The sequence below is a fragment of the Ursus americanus genome, chromosome 4 (genome assembly GCF_024610735.1).
Source record: "Ursus americanus isolate L20-20 chromosome 4, mUrsAme1.1.p, whole genome shotgun sequence".
Classification (NCBI taxonomy): Eukaryota; Metazoa; Chordata; class Mammalia; order Carnivora; family Ursidae; genus Ursus; species Ursus americanus.
The window spans coordinates 47,024,675-47,043,842 of NC_142130.1; the positions used below are offsets into that span (position 1 = coordinate 47,024,675).

Below are 19,168 nucleotides of genomic sequence, written 5' to 3' on the forward strand. Positions count from 1 at the left end.
AGCAGCATTCTCAGGAGCATCCAGTTCAAGTTGAATTAAGCAAAAGCAGTCAAACATGGTGACTTTTTTCCTCTTGTGCTTATGACTGGATCACTCAAACAAACTAGCTGTGAGATACTGACATGTCTGTGTTTTAGGATGTGGTCGAAGCTTAGCAGAGAAACACGTGTGGCAGCACATTTGCAGGTCACAACCAAGCTGCAAACTTTGTTTGTTGGTCACAACTAACATCCTGTGTCTGTGCGCTAATTATTTTTATCTGCCTGCAATCAGCCCCCTTTCACTCAGGTAGGCTTGCTTAGTGCGGAAACAGACACAGTGTGGAGACACCCGGCATCCTATGCTGAAGGACGGCGTCCTTTGTTTTGACACAGGAAGTCAGGGTTGTGGCCACTTCAACAAATGTCCTGAGTTGCGCTTGCTCGCTCGTGTCGTTTCTCACGCCAGCCCCTATAGAAAGGGCTGTGGACACTCCCCCCAAAGTCGTTCTAGCGGGACCGACTGGGGACCCGCCTTGCTTCTCTTTGACCTGCTTCAAAATGGTCCATCTTGTAGTTACTCGGTCATTCCTCTTCTGAGGGATGACTTAATGTCTCACAGACATGCCAAACTAAAATGTTCTAAAACTGAACTTTTGATTCCTTCTCCATCTGCCCCATTTTGATAACAGCACTATCATCACCCAGAAACCTAGAATTCCTCCTTGCTGCCTTGGCATGGCCCCACTCCCCTCACACCCAATCCATTTTCTTTTTTCTTTTTTTATTAAAGATTTTATTTTATTTATTTGACTGAGAGAGAGAGACAGCCATTGAGAGAGGGAACACAAGCAGGGGGAGTGGGAGAGGGAGAAGTAGGCTCCCAGCGAAGGAGCCCGATGCGGGGCTCGATCCCAGAACGCCGGGATCACGCCCTGAGCCGAAGGCAGACATGTAACGACTGAGCCACCCAGGCGCCCCCAGAATAATATTTTAAAAACTGAATTAGAACAAGTCACTCCCTTGCTTCATGGATGCTCTCAATGGCTTTATGTTGCACTAAGAATAAAATTCCAACTCTTTACTGTGCCCTCAGGCCCCGCAGGGTCTGGGCTGTGCGCAGTGTTCGTACTTCAACATGTAACGTTTTTCCTTTTGCTCTATTGTCTAGAGCAGAGCAAATTACAACCCATGGGGCAAATCCCCCCATCACCTGTTTTTGCAGATAAAGTTTCGTTAGAACACAGCCACACTCAATCATTTATGGACATCTATGGCGGCTTTTGTGCGCAAAGCAGAGTTGAGTAGTTTCCACAGAGAACACCTGACCTGAAAAGCCTAAAATAGTCACTGTCAAGTTTGAGAAAAAATGTGCCAACCCCTCCTCTGGAGCCTCAGTAGCCTTTTTTTACCCGCTTGATCAAGGTAAGATCTTTATCACCTCCAGCCTTTGCCCTGCTTGGAGAGGGTAAAATGTTTCCTTGTAAAGCTTCTTTGATCTCCTCCTCAGTGGCCCAGCTCAAATTTAAATATTCAGCACAGCCTTCCTTTAGAACTCTGACTGAAGTAGGGCGCTCCTCTCCCCAGGTGCACCCTACTCTATTATATCCCATTTCCTGTGTAACACATTAGAATGGAAATGACTTTGCTTATGTTTTTGTGTATGGTCTACTTTCCTCCACAAGACTCTAAGCTCCAGGAAGTCAGGCCCCATGTCTGTCTTCTTCAGCACTGCTTCCCCAATGTCTAGAAAGCGACTGCACACAGTAAGCGCTCAGCAAATATTTGTCGATTTTAAAAAGTAACTGTTATTAACCAACTTCCCTGAATGACAGTCCTCATTTAGTTTGACATCCAGTAAAAATTTCCCACAGGAAATTTTCCCTTCAATACCGCCTAGAATGCATGAGAGGATAACAATAGGTATTACGACTGCCACTCCGAGAGGTGGTACAGTTGCATTTTGTATTCATTCATTCATGCATTTATTCATTGAACAAATATTTAGTGATTGCCATCTGAGGGAAGGGTGGGGAGAGACAGGATTTAATAGGCTTGGCCATTAGGCAGAAGTGATTATCATTGTCTTAATTTGACTAAGAGACCTTGAAAGTTAAAGAGACACCATTCTGAGATTTCCCCAACCTGTTACCCTACTCATCAGGAACGACCGCCTTGGAAGACTCAGCAAGAATTTTGCTGTTAACCCCAGGGTGAAAGTAGTCAGCATAAGGCCTTCCAAGACCCAGCGGAAACTGTTCTGTAGAGCTCAGCCTGGATTGATAGATGCTGCTGAAGCATTCTATAAGCTGGGTTAAAGTAACTGGTGTTTCCTGCAATGATTAGGAGTCTTGTCAGTGATGGAGAAAGAGGAGCAGTTGGAGATGAAGGACTTTTCTGGAGCTCAGTGTTACTGGGCTTGGATGTGGCTCCGTAGTAGAGAGTTGTGGACCGTGTGGTCACTGGGTATTTGTGGAACTAGACAAAATGTCATCTGTTCACTAAGGAGAGGGGTGGAGAAAAAAGCAAAACCATACTTTGTCTACATTATGCCAGTTGCGCCATGTCCCGCTGCCACTGCCTTCTCTTTAGCCTTGGCCACACCTCGCAGGTCTTCCCTTATTTGTCTTTGTACCTCTCAGTGTGCCCAGCTCAAAGTTTTCACACTGTATTCTCTTACACATTTTCTAGATTGAATAGCAAGTACAGTTCGAGAGAAGGGATTTTCCCTGTGATTTCATCTACAATGAATGCACCAACAGCATTTGCGTGGTTTTTCACTAGAGTAAGGCAGGAGTTCCATGCTACTAAACTCATTCAGTTTCGGAAACTCTTTGTAAACTGCACGAATAGGTGAATTTGCAATGGCAGTATTGAAAGATAGAGCTAAGGGCTTTTGGTGTCAAGAGATCAAGCTGCCGACACTTGCCATCTTGTTCGGAAATGGCAAAAGATGGGTGTTAGGATGATCAGCAAGTTGCAACCTCATTAATCTGTCCTTGAAATCAGTTTTACTACAAGCTGCGAGATGAATTTCCTGTGGGAAACCGCCACTCTGCCCCTAACCCTCCTCCTCCCACCACTGAGTCTTAACTGGCATCATTTCCAAGAAAGCTCAGTAGAGTTAGCAAACAACAACAACAACAACGACGATGGTGATGAGTTTTAAGATTTTTAAGAAATCTACATTTCTGGACAAAAAAGGAGAGAAGAAGGAAGGAGCATATAAGCGTTATGTATACAGTGGCTATTTATTTAGTCTTATTGAAGTGCTTTGCATACGTTGGTATAAACCCTTTCAACTTTAGCCTGTTCTTGCTACAGAGACAATTACAATTTTAAAAAGGCTCTTCTGCCTCTTTTCACTTTCATACTCTAGAGAGCCACTCCTTGCTAATTATTCTAGTAAATATTCATACACATTGTTCCTGTTTGCCATCATTCTTCTATCAGTGAAGACATTGTATTAGAAATAGCAAAACAAATTGCTAGCAATCGTGATTATACAAAAAGCTCAATATTGCCCTGCCATTAATAAAAGCCAAACTATTTGGGAGGAAGAGATCACAACATAAGGATATCACTTCGCTCAGAACCCATGTCCTCATTTGATACCAAAAAGCTGCCAGATTGAAGCACTTAAAACTATTCAGACAAAATAAAAGGCTAATAAATCATTTTGAGAATCATGGCTAAGGGTAAATATTGGAATTTCACAGCTGTTTCGGAAACTTCCATGTATTTGAATAACACTGAATTAATATATCCGCAAGAAAAATGAGAAAATAGTTTTAGTCAGGTAAGGAAATGCAGATAAATTTTTAAAAATCGAATGGTACTATTAATAGCTCAATGTTAACTCAACTACCATGTTGTTGAGAAGAAATCAATAGTGTTTCTCTCTTACAGGTGAAACACACAAACTCACTGTCCAGCAAAACCCTATCAGGCCAAGGTCCAACTTATTTAGTGGCTCTATTAGTGTAAAATGCATCTGGATTTGCAGGAAAGGGTACATGTTATAGAAGTAGTATGTAAATGCCTTTAAATTGTATTATGTAACCGTCCTAGGGCAGAGACTATTTCTTATGCATTTTTGTGATTCTCCATAGTGCCTGAAACAGTTCCATGAATATCGGAGCTGCCCAGTGTTTGTTTCCTAACAGAATGGACTTAGTGCTAACTCAAACTCGGAAACCTAGACAATCCTAAATTGTACGGTAACTTAGCCATGTTTTACACTTAAATATTGTAAAGGACTTCATTTTGTTATATACTTTTGTATTTTTATCTCTCCTGAAATTCTAACGTATATAAATAGGTAAATTTTTTTTTTATTATATTATGTTAGTCACCATACAGTACATCCCCGGTTTCCGATGTAAAGTTCGATGATTCATTAGTTGCGTATAACACCCAGTGCACCATGCAATACGTGCCCTCCTTACTACCCGTCACCAGTCTATCCCATTCCCCCACCCCCCTCCCTATAAATGGGTAAATTAGTATCAGTTCTTGGTGAACAATAAGCGGATTTTATAGAAGACTGGCTTTTGAATTATATATTCTATCAGCCTGATACACGGTTATCATTCATCGTGTAGAGCAGGATGGCAAGATAAGAGATGTCATGATCTTTAAGATGCACATTTCAGGGCAGCTTTTTAAAATTTTCTAATCAAAGGTATTTTATGTTTAACTTTGATTTTACATATAACTGTCTTGTCTTGTTTGTTGCTCAAATAATTTATTGTATGCCTATTTTTTGCAAACTTTTAATTATTGAGTACTTTTAAATTTACAGAACTATGACGAAGATAGCATCGAGTTTCACATGCCTCACACCCAGTTTCCCCTATAATCCTACCTTACATTGGTACATTTGTCACGATTATGAGGGCTAGTGTGGTGTATCTTTCTCCATCTCTTTAATTTTGACCTATCGGTGTCCTTATATTTCAAATGATTTCTCTGAGATCACATAGAGTTGGGTATTGTTTTTTTAATCCACCCTGACAGTCTCTGTCTTTTAATTAGTGCATTTAAACCATTCGCATTTAGGGGCAAGTGGCTTAGTCTGTTGAGCGTCGGACTCTTGATTTTGGCTCAGGTCGTGATCTCAGAGTCATGAGTTTGAGCCTCATGTCCACCTCCATGCTGAGCATGGAGGCTACTTAGGATTCTCTCTCTCCCTCTGCCCCTTCCCACCTTCTTCTGCTCATGTGCATGCTCTCTCTCGCTAAAAAAAAAAAAAAAAAAAAAAATCATTTACATCACATTTAAAGTGATTATTGAGATATTTGGATTAATATAAGCAAATTTTGTAACTTTTCTATTGATTGTCAGAGATTTCTGTTTCTGCCTTCTATGCTTCAAAGCATGTATTTTATGAGTATTTTCTATTTCACTCCTCTCTTAGCATGTCAGTTATACTTTTTAAAAACATAATGCACTGTTTGTCCTAGAGTTTGTAATATACATTTTTAACTAAATCTGCCTTCAGTAAAACTATTCTACTTCATGTATAGTGCAGGAACCTTCTGACAGAGTTCCCAATTCCTCCCCCTCACCTCTTGCTGCCATCCATTTATTTATCCGTGATGTTATAATTACCCAATACACTGTTACTATTATTGCTCTAGATAGCTATGTTTTAGGTCAGTTAAGAATAAAAAAATATTTTACCCACATTTATTCTTTCTCTAAAACTTTTCCTTTCTTGATGTAAATCCAAGTTTCTGACCTATGTGGTTTTCCTTCTTCCGGGAAAAAGTCTTTAAACATTTCTTGCACAGTAGGTATGCTGGTGATGATTTTATTCCATTTTAGCTCGTCTGAGAAAGGCTTCATTTCTCCTTCACTCGTCAAGTATAATTTCACCACATACAGAATTCTAAGGTGATGGATTTTTTTTTCTTTCAACACCTTCAGTATTTCATTATATTATTCCTCTGGTTTTCCTCTTTTCTCATAAGCCTGATGTCATTCTCATTCTTGTTCTTCCATAGATAAGGTGTTTCTTTGCTTCCTTATTTCCTGGCTCCTTTCAAGATTTTCAAGTTGTCTTTGGTTCTCTGCAGTCTGACTCTGATACAGCTGGGTGTATCTTTTGATATTTATCCTGTTTTCTGTTCTCTGGGCTTCCTGAATTTGTGGCTTGGTGTCTGCCATGAATTTTGGAAAGTTTTCCATGACATTATTTCAAATATTTGATTCCCTTTTCTCTTTCTTCTTGTCTTACAGTTTTTTAATGCTCTGTTTTATTTTCTTCATTTTTTCTTCTCTTTAAATTTCGGCTTAGAGATTTTCAAGTAACCTGTCTTTAAACACACTAGTTCTTTATTCAGCCATCTCGAGTCTTCCTAGCATTTCTTGGTGATTCTTAGAATTTCCATTTCTCTATTTATATTATCCATGTTCTTGATGTTGTCTACATTTTCCATGAGAGCCTTTAACTTAACCATATATATGTTATGATTTTCTGATCATTCCAACATCTGTGTCATATTTGAGTCTAGTTCTGATGATTTGTCTTTTTACACTGTGTTCTTTTTTGCCTTTTGCCATGCCTTTTTGAAGGCCAGATATGTTGTATTGGGAAATAGGAACTCAGCTAAATAGGTCTCCAGTGTGAGGGTTTATGTTAATTTGGCTAGGAGTTGGGCTTTGTGTACTATTTTCTGTAGCTGAGAGAGGCGTCAAATTTCCCTAGTGTCCTCACGTTCTGTCTCCCACATTGACTCTGGGCTTGCCTAAGTACTGCTGCTTCAAACAGAATCTGGGTCTCATCGGTCTTTCAGCTGTAATCCACTGCAGTTACACTGGAACCCTGTTGGTGTGGTGGTAAGGTGTTGGTGGAGGGGGCATTCTGTAATCTTTCAGTTTAGTCTCGGCCTTTCAGTGAGCTGCATCTCTGGTTTATGACTTTCACAAATGATTCTTCTTGTGTAGCTCTCCCTACCCCACCACCTTCCTTAGGGCTAGGTGAGGCTGGAGTGGGAGCAGTGTCTTTCTGCCACAGTTCTGGAACAGGCTGATAAAGTTTTTTTTTCACCCTCCCCCCCATGGGAAGTAGGCCTTTGTTAGGAGGAGGGCCCCAGGCAGGTGCATTTCACAGCAATTATTCTGTCACGAAAACGGCTATCGTTCTCAGATCTTTGCCATGAGAACTTGTTGGATTTCCTGGATATAAAGTCCATAAAAGTGTGGCGTGCCCCCTAAAACTTTGACCCCCAGGAGTTATTCTCACATTAGTTCATAGATAACTTCCAACAATCCATTAAAATCGCCATTTAAGTATTTCTATCAGTTTATGCCATCAGTGATGTCTACTCTAGGTAAGCAAATCTTACTATGATGCTGGATTTCTGTCTCTCCAGATGTCAGGCAGGATTTTGTGCTGCAAACTCATTCTCTGATGACTCCAAGAAAAGATATTGATTTTCTTGGTAGCTTGGAGAGAGGGCCTCCAAGCTCTTTAAATGTTGGAGCTGAAACCTGCATTTAACTTTCATTGGCTGTCTTTTGCATATGAAAGTTTCATACTTAAATCTTAAAATATTCGTGTTTTCCTTCTTGACAAGACATCAATGGCCATTGATTTAGATTTTTATCACCAGCAATAAAAAGGCTACAGAGCCATTTTCCACCTCATGCTGCACGTCTTGCATCCACGGTGCTTCCTTTCATTTTGTTGAAAATGCCTGGCTTCATGTCCTTCGGCCACAAATCTTAGATGTACAAATGGACATAAATTACATCAAAGAGCCTTTTTAAATGTACGTATATATGGTTTTCTTATGTTACATTTTTAATCTTTTTATTGTAAAATACATATTCATAAAATGTACAAAGTACACATGTACAATTTAGAGAATGATTATAAAATCATTACCCACATTAAGAAATATAATATTGTGAGTTAAAAGTCTGCAGTATAATGCTAGATCATAATAGAAGTAATGGGCATCCTTGCCTTGTTCTTAACTTTATTGCAAAAGCCTCTAGAGTTTCTCCATTAGATAAAATGATTACTTTAAGTACCGAAGTATATGCTTTTTATCATTTTTACTATTTTATTGACTGTTTTGTTTTTTTTTTTTTTATCAGGAATGGACGTTGATCTTTTTTTTTTCCCCAAAGATCTTTCAGCATGTATGGAGATACTGAAATGATTTTTCCCTTTGGTCTATTAATATGGTGAATTAAATTAACAAATTCCCTAATAGTGAATGGTCCTTGTATTCTGGAGATAAATCATACTTGGTCATCTTGTCTTTTTTTTTTTAATATGCTGATAAATTCAGCTAATCATAAGGGATAATGAGGTCATATGAGTGGGTCCTAATCCAGTATGACTGGTGTCCTTATGAGAAGAGATTAGGCCACAAACACACACGGAAGGGACACTATGTAAAGATGCAGGAAGAAGACAGCTATTTGCAAACTAATGAGAAAGGCCTCAGAAGAAATCAACTGTGCCAACACCTTGACTTCTAGCTCCAAAACTGTGATGAAATACATTTCTGTTGTTTAAGCCACCCAGACTGTGATACTTGGTCATGGGAGCCCTACCAACTGAAACATGACAGTCTTCACTTCAGTGCTTATAAACACAGTCAGGAAAATCACTATGGGGTGATGACTGGGAGTATGAAGCACAAGGATTTCAGGCAACTGTTAACAGAAATTTATATGTGTACATTTTTCCTGAGAAGTCAAGTTCCTGTGTCATATAATGGGCTAGCAGAGTTGCTCATTTTTGGTCCATTGATCATTCTGTTTTAATCCTTGAAAGCAGTATTTTTTCGGCCAAGAAAGATGTGACTAATGAGAGTACCATTTTTTTTTTTTTAGAGATTTTATTTATTTATTTGACAGAGAGTCAGACAGCCAGCGAGAGAGGGAACACAAGCAGGGGGAGTGGGAGAGGAAGAAGCAGGCTCCCAGCGGAGGAGCCCGATGTGGGGCTCGATCCCAGAACGCTGGGATCACGCCCTGAGCCGAAGGCAGACGCTTAACGACTGCGCCACCCAGGTGCCCCGAGAGTACCATTTTTTAATCCAACCCTGCAAATGAAGTAAGTGTCCTAAATAATCTGTTTTCTCTATCAAAACTCTTACCCAATTGTTAAATGTTTTCTGGTTTAAATTCGTTTTGTCTTATGCTGCTCCGTATTCACAGCGCACTGAAGTTATGTATTGAAGGTTCAGCTTTGAAAAATTATCTGCGGAATAAGCTAAATTTGTGAGTGACTGTTTAGCTGAAAAGTGAGAAATAAATTCATGTACCTTTCCCAGTTTTACTCTTTGCCATGGAGACTTTTCATTTTATTAATGAAGAAAAAGTAGCAATTTATCCCTCAGTTTAAAAATTCTGACCAGCAACTTTTCCTGGCTAAGAAAACATACATCTTTGTGAAGAAATACTAAAAAAAAAAAAAAAAAAAAAATCATAAGCAAGTCTTTTAAATTTATAATTTTTATCTCTCTGTAGAACGTAGAAAGGCAGACTTGGAGGCAAAGTATCTTGCTTCTACATCCAGGATGCTTGGTGACCATGCGAGCATCCCCTCGGGGAGTTTTGTTTCATATAGATTTGACTCCAACTTTCCTCACATCTGGTCATATGTTCCATTCAATAACCAGCTCAAAAAACCTTGCTGAAATTTTCACCCATCATTTTACTATCAAGTACATTATAAATTAACCTGACTTCAGATGTTCCTGGTATAAATGTAGTGGATAAAAACAAAAAAGGGACCATATCACGAATGTCTGTATTTTCATCCAGCCCCATGATGAAGGCTCAAGGTAACCTTTATCTCTCAGCTACTTGTTTGAATCCAGCCTTATCTACAGCACAGTGCTGTATCAGGTTTTATTCTCTTAAAATAGGAGGCCCACCTTCCAGAGTAATTCCCAAACTGAGTTTAAGGGAAAATGTCAGGCGATTTTATTCTCTTGTTTACGCATCTCATGGTATGACTCTTCCTCAAGGCTTCTTTTCCTTTCCTTCTTTCTCTCTTTCTTTTTTTGTTACAAAATGTAGACATTTTCCTAATGAACAAATGATTAATTCCCGAGCATTCACAATTTTTGTTCTTTCTCAAGGATTCTAAGGATTTTGTGTTTTGAGTCACCTCCAGAGCACTCCTTGGTTCTAAAGAAATGGATGATATTAATGGGATGTGAAGTAGAACTAAGGTTGTGTTTATTTGGGGGAAACATCAAGAGCTGGGGAAGGGAGGAATTTGGGAGAGTTGAAGGTGGAAAAGAGAGAGAATTGGAGGGAGAAGATACTTTTTGGGTGGAAGTTGTAGAGGGGAGGGTGATGATTAAAGATTTTTAAACACACTTGCTTTGCTTTAAAATAGACTTTCCTCTTACATGATCCACTAAGAGACTGATTAAATCATTAAATCTTTTAAATTACCTTTTAGCTGTCAAAACCAGACAATGCAGGCTTCAGGATTGGATCCATTTATACCGATTGATTTTTAAATGTCACCTCTGAAAGGACTGCTTCAAGCTACTATTTCTCAGGGCTTTTTCCACACAAGAATCACAAGAATGGAAAATATAAAGGATAAACTCTTCCCAAGGCCATGATTTGGCTACGGCTGGTTCTTCACCAGCTTGTTTTACTTTGACTACATCAAACTACCAACTCCTCATCCTTGCATTGGGTGGTTCCATTAGGCTTTTTTTTCTGAAGAGCCTTCCCAGAGAAACTTAGGAAAAAATCATCACAAGTGGGCCCTCCAAATACTTCTTTTTTTTTTTTTTTTTTTAAGATTTTTATTTATTTATTTATTTGGGAGAGAGATGGAGATAGTGACAGAGAGCACAGGAGTGGGGAGGAGAGGGAGAAGCAGGCTCCCTGCTCAGCAGGGAGCCTGACATGGGGCTGGATCCTTGGACCCTGGGATCACGACCTGAGCTGAAGGCAGATGTTTACCTGACTGAGCCACCCAGGCACCACCTTCCAAATACTTCTTAGATGAATCAGTTAATTTATTTCTTAAGTTTTAAATTTTTTAAAAGATTTTATTCATTTATTTGACAGAGAGAGAAAACACAAGCAGGGCGAGGCAGGCAGAGGGAGAGGGAGAAGCAGGCTCCCACTGAGCAAGGAGCCTGATTCAGGACTTGATCCCAGGACCCTGGGATCATGACCTGAGCTGAAGGCAGACACTTAGCCTACTGAGCCACCCAAATCCCTGAATCAATTAATTTAAATTGATATGCATCTGTCTTTTTGCTCTCATGCTCCCCTGTTCTTTACCTTTTGTTTTATAGGAGTTTCTTTTAGAATTCTTCATGAGAATGCCCACCTGTCACCACCAGGATAGAATATGGAGGTCTATAGGTAAGTGGGTGCTCGCGCCTGGGGGCTGAATCAGACGTGAAGCAGCTTAAGCAAACAGCGTCTCCTTTCCTGCCCCCAGTGACAAATTGCTTCTCAGAAGCCTTTCCAAACCCAATGTGCTGATTGTGGCCAGTAAGGCTTCTGGACACACTCCCCCAACCCTATTCCAGTTCACAGTGGCCTGGTGAAAGGACAGAATCTGAGCCTAGCACATGCATACACAGACCACGGCCTGCTCCATTTTCTCAGGGGCGGCAGTGCTTCTGGGCCCCTGCATCTCAGTTGCACAGGACAGCTTCCAGAAAGCGAGCGAAAGCGAGTGTAGGTGGGAGCGCCTCACACCACGCTGGCGTGTGAGGCAGATGCTGTTCGGGCCTATGCGCCCGGGGGGCTTGTCTGGATGCTGGATTTTGTCAGTAGGGGAGTAACACTGTTGTGCGGCTGGGCCTGTATTTACCCACTCCTTGTCAACTGCGATCTTGAAATATCTTGAACCCCCTGCATTCCCTACTCAGTTGCTTTTAACTTTGCTCTCTGCTGCCGTTTCCTTCCTAGATGGGAAAGGGTAGAGCACTTCAGGTAAGTGTACTGCTTTATTTTATTTTTTAAAACAGATTTTATTTTTGAGTAATCTTGGCACACAACTTGGGGCTCAACACTACAACCCTGAGATCAAGAATTGCATGCTCTACTGACTGAGCCAGCCAGGCACCCCAAGTATACTATTTTAAGAGGAATTAAATTTTTTTAAAAGATTATTTATTTATTTATTTGACAGAGATAGAGATAGCTAGTGAGAGAGGGAACACAAGCAGGGGGAGTGGGAGAGGAAGAAGCAGGCTCATCGCGGAGGAGCCTGATGCGGGGCTCGATCCCATAACGCCAGGATCACGCCCTGAGCCGAAGGCAGACACTTAACCGCTGTGCCACCCAGGCACCCCTAAGAGGAATTAAATTATCTCCATAGAATGGGTCTGCTTTGGGCCACTGAGCAGACTGGCTTCTCCTCAGGTATGTGTCATCTTCACAGATGAACCTTCACAGAGGAGAGAATGTCCTTATTGCTGTCCCTGCCTTATGCTGATAAAGAGGGTTGTACCTTCATGGCCATACTCTCCTTTCCTTCAGCAATTATTCTCTGAGTCCCCACAGCCACCATGTATTAGGCTAAATACTGGGGATACAAAGATGAGATTGCTGCTGCCTTCATGACTGATCAGAAACCAGACATGAAAATAATCAGTCGTACCAGAAAGCACAAGGAAACAAGTCTAGGAAAAGGCATATGTAAGATGCTATGCTTAATCCTCATGACAAGAAGATACCACTGAGAAACTAGTATTTGAGGAAGGACTTAACAATGAGTAGATAGAGAAGGCAGGAAAAGACTTTCTAAATGGGTGGAACAATATAACTTGAAGCAAAGAGGCATCAGAGAGTATGGCATCTAAATACTGTCCGTGGGGCTATTAAATCAACCAGATTAACTATTTTTAAATCCTTTATCATCTTATCACTTTAAATCCTTACCATCATCATTATTATTATCTATCATTTGAAATATCAACCTCTGATGGAGGAGTGTCTCCTACTTGAAATAGGATGTTTTATAACATTTTTTTCTTTTATTTTGATTCATTTTTTAATTACGTATTTTTATGCTATGTTCATCAGTATATAAACTTTCATCACTATTTTATCTTCTTGATGGATTGCATTTTATGAATATAAATTGAAATAGCCATCTTTATCTGGTTAACCATTTTTGGCTTAAATTCTACTTTGTCTAACTTACTAAATTACTTTCATTAAATGAAGTAGCTGAATCTATAATAATTGGATCCCAGTCTTCTGCCTGGACCTTGAGAAAAGAAAGAATAATGCAATGAGAGATGAGCCCAATCTTTGATCTCAGCTTTGAGAGTAGTGATCAGTGAGGACATGGTTTTGGTGTATAGGAACTAGGGAAATAGTAGAAGAGGGGAAATCTGTAAAATCCTGAGGCCTGGACATACACCAGAGCAAACACAATTAATGACGTTCACTTCCCTTTCATACTTCTTTGAAACCCAAACTCACTTCTCTACCTCTTCTAAAGTTAGGGGATCTCAGGCCCTATAAAGTTGAGTTGTAGGCCAGGACAAACCATTAACACTTCCTGGACGCCCCATAAGCTACATGTTCTCCCAAAGGAAACAATGTTCCTTCAGTGAAACCATTCTGCCATGGGACCAGAGATGGGAAAATGGGAGGAAAGGTAATTGGTTACACTTTATCTTTGTTCATAAATAAATATGCCTCTTTATCATTTTTGGTTGAGCCATGTAAACTAAGAAGAAGGGGAGAGGGAGAGAGAATCTCAAGCAGTTTCCACACTGAGCACAGCGCCTGACACAGGGCTCAACCTCACAACCCTGAGATCACAACCTGAGCTGAAATCAAGAGTCAGATACTTAACTGACTGAGCCACCCAGGCACCCCGTGAAACTTTATTTCTAAATCCAGCCACCATGCTGAGAAAAGTGCAAGCTCATGAAGAGGAACATGAGTGTTGCAATTAACAGCTCCATCTGAGCTTCCAGCCAATGGCGAGCAATGCAAGTGGGCCCCCTTAAGAACCTAGCGTAGTTCAGCCTTTGATGCCAACATCTGGCTGCAACTGCATGAGCAACTCCATGTGAGAACCATCTAGCTGAACCCACACAGTGTAGTGAACTGTGAGAGATAATAATAAAGATAGCTGGTATTCTTAGATAGGCATAGTACTGACTCTGTGGCCCCACAGATGATGAAACTGTCACAAACTTAATCTGCTTTTCCTCTTCCTTTTCTGAACATTACAGGTGTCAAAAATAAAAATGTTTGTTCTTTTTTTATCCCTTCTCCTCCCACTTTCCTTTCTTAGAAACGTGATTTCTACCAAAGATTGTTTTCACTATCTGTGGTTTCTATTTACCTTTAGATTCTTGCTTAATTCCCCTGTTTCTAAGAATTCATTGAAGAAAGATATCTGCTTTTTATAAACTCTTACGTTATATAGCTTTGCAACACTCAAGAAGTGAGCCCCACAAACTCACTTCTCAGTAGTACAAGTGTGAAGGGAGGGCAGTTAGGTGAAATCCAAGTGAATTTATCCTTATATTTTATGTCCTGAATATCAAGAACTTAGACAAGCACTGCAAGTAAGAAAAAAATTCAAAATTTAAAAAATATATATAACATATATAATTATTGGATATCTGCATTGGTTTCACTAAAAAAACAACTGAGAAAAGTGGAATGGAGATTAAAAGTTTTCATTCAGCAAATATTTATAAGGGTATTTTCCATTCAGTATTAGATTTCTGTTCAACCCACCGTCAATCATGGCTGTTTGGTAAGGAGTCAGTCCATTCACACGATTTCTGGTGACATTTTATAAGGAGTAACACACAAGCCTAGCTTGATGAGAAAGGATGCTTTCCTGGCAAAACTGGAATGTATCGATAAATTGAACATTTCCCTAACTTCTTAAAAAGAAATCATCTTGACAAAGTGTTCAGTCTCGTTTAGTGAGTTACGTGATGAACAAGTTATGTATGGTTTCCCAAATGTAGGATGAGGTTTAAACAACAGATGGAAAAATTGGAAAAAAAAAAAAGAAAGACTGATTTAGGGAATGCCACCAGAGACGAAGATGGAATGTCAGAGTGAGTGCTTTCATGAGGAAATATAGAAAAACTATACTCAAGTGTTCTCACAAGGACATATGAGACACTTGGTACCTTTGACTTCTCTGGAAGCGTTCTCTGAGTAGAAACTATTTAAGTTGAAGTACTGCCTGTTAACCAAGTTCATAATGTCCATTATTTTTTGATAGAATAACCACAAACATAAAATTTAATCAATTATAAATATATCTATGCGTATACCATTAACTAATCGTTCACGGATTTAATTTAATGTAGAATACTGTAGTAGTTGCCTCACCCTTATCTTACTCAAAACTCCCTTCTTAATTTTTATAGCAAAACATAGAAGAAGTTGGGTGATTTTGGATAGCTTCTTTGAAGAACTGCTGGACAACAGTAGAAAATATATGAATTTTGCAACAAAAGCTATCTGGTTGGGTAGATTTCATGTTAATGAGGGTAAATCACAGCTTTCTGAGACCTAGTTCCTTATTTTAAAAATGAGAAAGAGGTCTTATCTAGTATGAAAAATTAGCGAAGTACATAACATGCTCCAAGTTGTAAATCTCCAATCTCTTTCACCCATTTGGGTTAGGTGTCTCTCTGTGTCCTTTTTCAGCACCTTGTAACCAACTCATTGTATTGTATTCCATCTGTCTGATGAGTTATCATCTCACATGTTTCTCATGGGTAGGGGCAGTGTCTCCCCTGACATTGTGTGCCCAGTGCCTATCCATGTTACCTGAGCCAAACTAGGCTCTCAGTGAATGAATGAGTGAATGAATGAGAAAGACATTCAAGGTGGCTCACTTTTGTTTGGGTTTATGTATTGTGTCTTGAACAGTACAAATATTACAGAACATTTCCATCATCACAGAAAGTTTTATTGGTCTGGCTACACTAGATGCAATAATGAACAGTAACCATATCTAGTTTGGGATGAAGAAAGGATTTTTTTTATAGGAACGGTGCAATAATTACATGTTCTGTTTGTTTAAATATGTTATAATTATCTTCAGAGAATGCTGCATACCCATCTTAATGGGACTTAAATACTTCACAGTATGCAAATCTCACCTGATTATCATAAGTAACAATAAATCATCTTCATGGTGAATGTTAGAGAGGCCTTTTATGTTTGTAAAGGGTAGTGTGACCAAACCAAGATCTTCCAGAACAAGATGGTTGGCAGTACAAACACAGTGGTAAATTTGAATAAGTGCTGAGGGAGCTCCAGCTGATCTCCTTGTGCATAATTCTAAATCAAGCAAGTTGGCCTAAAGCTTTGGTGTCCTTTTTTTGTTTTTTCAAGATTCTGTGATTTTATAAATTGTTAAATGCTTTAATAACAATCCTCAGGGGACTGTGTGATATTCAGCTAAGTGAGAGATACAAAGCTGGTGATATCCCAGTTATGAGAACAGATTCCAAAGTATTTTTCTAGGAGAAGAGGCAGATACTGAACCTGATATTCAAATGTCATGCTAATGTCATTCCTTTTAAGTGCTCAGAAAAGGTTCTCACACAGATGAAAGAATGTGAAATCACTTGACACTAATCTGGAATCTCTTTTACTGTCTGAGGACATTGCTTCCAGGAGTGGATTCTCTAACCCCCTGGCTCTTTTTTAGTACCTGTGTCTCCTCACAAGTCCTGCCCTGGTTGAAATTTAGAAGATAATACTAATTCAGCATAAATAGTTCAATAATTCATTATTTTATTTTCCAAGACTTGAACTAGCAAAGAAAGAATGTATATATCAGCAAATAAAACATTCTTCTAATTGGTTTTCCCATCCCAAATAATACTCTCTACCTTTTGACACCCAACTTGTCTGTTATTTTTGTTGTTCTGCTTCTGCATTCAAAACAAACTTTTATATAATTTTATTAAAGGAGAGAACCAGGAATATGGTGGGGTACAGGGATCCCGAGCTCACCACATCCCATGGACACACTGAGGCAACAACTACACCTGTACAACTTACTCTGAAAATGACCAGAAGACTGGCAGAACAAACCTCTGCAGCTAGTCATGGAGAGAATTGCACATCGAAAAGGGTAGGAGGGGTGGGGTTGTCGTTGGGAGCCTAACCCCTGGTTGGACTAACCACAAACAGAAGGGACCTCAAAAGCATGGAGGAGAGAGGGGATCATACCCCACACTGGGTGCCACCCACCCTAGGGACCTGCCCTGGGAAGAAAAGTCCCCACAAGTCTGGCTCTGAAAACCAGTGGGGCTTAATTAATTCCAGGAGTTCTCAGCAGGGCTTAACTCTGGGAGAATGAGAGGATGATAAGAAGCTGAGTCCCTGCCCTTAAAGAGCCAGCATACTAAATAACTCAACCCACAACACAGCACAGAAGCAGGGGTTTGAAAAGCACCTGGGATATGTGTGAAGGAGATCTATTGACCAAACTTAGAATGTATGCTGGAGGGGCAAGGATCTGCAGGAGGGTTTTCCAGAAACAAAAGCGATGGCAGGTGCCATTTCCCCCCTCCCCCAGCCCAGATAGCCAGACACTTGTGGGAGGCAGCACAACAGTCTACACCTACCTTGCTCGCATCATGTGCCCTGTCCCCACATTCCCCTGTGGAGCCAACCCACCCGCTTCTTCAGGCATCCTACCAAAGCAGCTCCCATTCCACCACGTCTGGCAGGCAGCCCTTACTGGGACCAGCACCACTCCAAAGTAACTCCTGCCCTTCCCCACCCCCAGTGGGAGGGAGATAACACACACACCACATCTGTAGTCCCTGCAGCTGGGCCTCTTAGCTAGCTGTGCAGGGAGTGAGCCCTGCCCTTTAGTGCACCTAAAACTGTGGCACACAGGCTAATTTCAGACAGCTGGGGCTGACTGCCAGCCCCGCCCACCAACCAGTTGCTATGCTAACTGCAATAGTTCTCTCAGTAGCATAGGGAGAAGACCCTGCCCAGTGTGCCCACCACAGGCGAAGCAGTCACAGCTCAGCCACAACAGGAAGACACACACAGTTCACACAGGGAACACCCCTGCAGTGTGTGGTCCTGGTGATCAGGGGATGGCACCATAAGGTACCAAAAGACTTCTATATAAGACCATTACTTTCAAGATCAGGAGACACAGTTGACCTACCTAACACAAAAACAAACAGAGAGAGAAAAGAAATGAGGAGTCAGAGGAATATGTTCCAAATGAAAGAACAAAACGAAATCAGAGTAAAAAAGCTAAATGAAACAGAGATAAGCAATATGCCTGATAAAGTGTTCAACGTAATGATCTTAAAGATACTCACTGGACTTGAGGAAAGAATAGATGGACTCAGTAAGTACCTCAGCAAAGACATAGAAAACATAAAAAAGACCAGGTAGAGGTGAAGAATTCAATAACTGAAATGAAAAAAATACACTTAGAATGAATCAACAGCAGATTAGAGAATGCAGAAGAATGGATCAGCAATCTGGAAGACTGGGTAATGGAAAGCAACCAAGCTGAACAACAAAAGGAAAAAAAAAAGAATAATAAAGGGAGAATAGGTTAAAGGAGCTCTGTAACATCAAGCATAATCACATTCACTTTATAGGGATTCCAGAAGGGGAAGCGAGAGAAAGGGGCAGAAAACTGATTTAAAGAAATAATACTGAACACTTCCTCATCTGGGGAAGGAAACAGACACATAGATCCAGGAATCACAGAGAACCCTAACAAGATTAACACAAGGAGGTCCATACCAAGACACAAAATAATCAAAATGACAAAAAATAATGATAAAAAGAGTTTTAAAATCATCAAAAGGAAACAGTTACATACAAGGGAAACCCCATAAGGATGTCTGCTGATTTTTCAGGAAAAAGTTTGTAGGCCAGAAGAGAGTGGCAAGGTATACTGAAGGTGATGAAAAGAAAAAAACCTACAACTAAGGATATCCAACAAGGTTATCATTCAAAATAAAAGAGACATAAAGAGTTTATCAGACAAACAAAAATTAAAGGAATATATTACTACTCAACCAGCCTTGCAAGGAATGTTAGAGTGAATTATTTAAGTGGAAAAAAAGGCCATACTAAAAGAAAATTATAAAAGGAAAAAATTCCACAGGTAAAAGCAAACATATAGTGAAGGTAGTAGATTAATTATTGATAAAGCCAGTATAGAGGTTAGATTTCAA

General features: G+C 40.0%; 1 protein-coding gene across 1 annotated transcript in view; it reads left to right on the forward strand.

Moving 5' to 3' along the window:
• The first annotated feature begins 8,851 nt into the window (after window positions 1-8,851).
• Window positions 8,852-19,168, forward strand: part of RETNLB (resistin like beta) — a 29,370-nt gene continuing 19,053 nt past the window's right edge. Inside the window, exons 1-3 of the mRNA XM_087861297.1 lie at window positions 8,852-9,057; window positions 11,279-11,348; window positions 16,915-17,079. The gene's annotated coding sequence lies outside the window, so the exon portion shown is untranslated. The remainder of the gene's footprint in view (window positions 9,058-11,278; window positions 11,349-16,914; window positions 17,080-19,168) is intronic.